Source organism: Palaemon carinicauda, chromosome 14 (assembly GCF_036898095.1).
Source record: "Palaemon carinicauda isolate YSFRI2023 chromosome 14, ASM3689809v2, whole genome shotgun sequence".
NCBI lineage: Eukaryota > Metazoa > Arthropoda > Malacostraca > Decapoda > Palaemonidae > Palaemon > Palaemon carinicauda.
The window spans coordinates 22,338,321-22,340,923 of NC_090738.1; the positions used below are offsets into that span (position 1 = coordinate 22,338,321).

General features: G+C 47.7%; 1 pseudogene; it reads left to right on the top strand.

Moving 5' to 3' along the window:
- LOC137652703 (uncharacterized) overlaps positions 1–2,308 on the top strand; it is a 3,403-nt pseudogene extending 1,095 nt beyond the window's left edge.
- Positions 2,309–2,603: the final 295 nt, after the last annotated feature.

The following is a 2,603-nucleotide window of genomic DNA, read 5'->3' on the forward strand; positions in this document are numbered from 1 at the left end:
ATAATGTTGGACTCTAGTCCTTCAGTAGTTAGGTTTTGCGCCGGAGGGTGCAAAACTAGGTTAGTTAAATTAATTTATGATTCGCACTCTAAGTGCATTAAGTGTAGGGGTTGTGAGTGCTCTAGAGAATCTACTTGTGATGAATGCAAGGATTGGAGTGAACAACAGTGGAAAGTTTTTGTTTCTCACTCGGGGAAGATAATTAAGGATAGGAAGAGGAAGGCGGCTCTCGGAGCTGAAAGTAAGACTAGTTTAGCTTCTTCAGCTCCTTCTATCGAAGCTCCTGCTCCTATTCCTTCTCCTCTTATTTTGTCTCCGATCTTGAGTCCTCCTACTCCTGCTCCTGTAACTCCTTTGCCAACTTCCCATAGAGTTTCTCCTGACACCATTGCCTGCCTCGAGTCTAAATTTGAAATTTGATGTATTAGCTAATACGGTGATGCAGTTAGGTTTATCTGTAAAGTCTTTCATAGGAAAGACTTCTAGTAAATGAAAAGTGTCAGTGCAGTGCAATCTGAGGGGGTGGCTGTTTGTCCCGATAGTTCTCCTAGACGAAGGTCACTGTCCCGCTCACCCGCCTCGGGGAGAAGACGTACCGGAGGTCCAAGGGAGACTGTCGGGGTTTGCCCACAGACAGTTGCTTCCTTCGTTGATCCTGTGGTGCAACAGCAGAATTCGACTAAACACCATTGGAAAGGTGTGTCGTTTGGTAATCAGTCATCGACAGAGTCGAGTGATTCGTCGCCGGTTAGACGTCGTAAGTGGCGTGATTCTTCAGTCTCACGTCCGTTGAAGAGACGTTCGACTGAAGAGGTGCTATCTCCGCCCCCTGTGAAGAGGAACAGAGAAGTAGATATCTCTCGCCCGTCGTGTAGCGTAGCTACATGGTTTTCGCCTCGTATTCTTACGACAGCGACAGCTGCCTTCGACCCGGTTGTGGAGTGACCGATTCTGAGTTCGTTATCTTCGACTCGTCAAGCTGTCGAAACTTTTCCTTCGACTTCGCATGCGACAGATAATTCGACGGGTGCGAGACCTCCGGTGGCGATCGTGTCGAAATCCACAACCCCAGTTGCTTCGACTTCAACTCAAGAAGACGAGAATCTACTGTAATTCCGTTACGTCAACAGTTGCAAGAGCTGATGAACTGGACGAAAGAAAACAAACAATGTACGAAGAATAATGAGTCGAATCAAGAACCGTCTCTGTCGCCTATCTCTTCGGGTGACGAGGAGGACTTAGAAGCAGACTCTATCCCTCTCTCGTTGTTATTCAAAACTTTTACGCTACCTTCTCGATATGTACCCGGATTACTTCGTAGCAGCCGCTACCAGGTCGCCTGCTTCCATCTTCCTGATGAGGAGGAAGAATTTCGATCCTCTTCTCCCGAAGCTCGTTCTTTCCAAGGCTGCTAAACATTCGCTTCGTGATATAGAAGATTGGTTGAAGGTCAAGAGAGAACTCGGGAAAGCAACTTTTGCCTATCCTCCGTCGAAGCTTATTAAGAAGAGGTATAGGTTCTATGTAACCGGAGAAGCCCCCTCTATGGGAGTTTCTGCCTCCTCCCAGGGGAACTTTTCTGGCTTGGTGGATGCAACTAGAAGGTCCGCGTTTGCAGCAGCTAAAATATTCTTTACATCGCCCGAGTTGGACCATTTGTTAAAGAGTACTGTATTTTCAAGATTTTAGGAATTGAGTTTCTTGCACTGGACGATCGGAGCCCTGCTACGAAAATGAAGGATTGCCCTACTCTTCAGGAAGACCTGGCATCGGACTGGCTTGGGGTTTTTTCATGTGCTGACAAATCAGTTCGGGATGGTTGCGATGAGCTGGCCTCTCTCTTTGCATTTGGGACTCTCAAGAAAAGACACCTCTGGTGTTCTTTTGTTTCAAAAGGAGTCGCTTCCCCTCAGAAGTCTGCACTTTTGTTTTCTCCTCTCGACAAGGATCATCTGTTTCCCGAAGAAATAGTGGCCAAGATTCTGTCCGCACTGGAAAAGAAGTCTACTAATGACTTGCTTGCCCAGTCTTCTAAGCGGGTTAAACCCTCGACTGTGACGACTACCGCCTCGGAATCACCCTTGCAGAAGAAACCCTTTCGAGGTGGTAGGTCTAGACCGTTCGTCAGGCTTCGATCGAATTTAGGACACCCAACCAAGTCCTCGACCAAACCCGACATGAAATCATCCAAGTGTACTGGATGTAAGCGCAATGAATTTGTTCGTCCAGAAGACCAAATTCCATATGGAAATGACTCGTTCAGTGTTGAATCCCTTCGTCAAGGGGACTGAATGGTATCCCTGGATATGCAGGACGCGTACTTCTACATTCTAATTCACCAGGACTCCAGGAAATACCTTCGGTTTGTGTTCGTGGGCAAGACCTACCAGTTTCGAGCTCGTTGCTTCGGCCTCTCGACAGCACCGCAAGTATTTACGCGAGCGTTGACTCCCCTGGGAAAATGGTTACACCTGGTCAGGTTACGCTGATCCCTCGATTTGTTCAAGGGAAAATGAACGTGTTGGTGGTCGGACTAAGTTGCCTTCTTCAAGTACTGCCGTTAGAATGGATATTGGCGTGCACGACCAACTTGGTGCGCACGA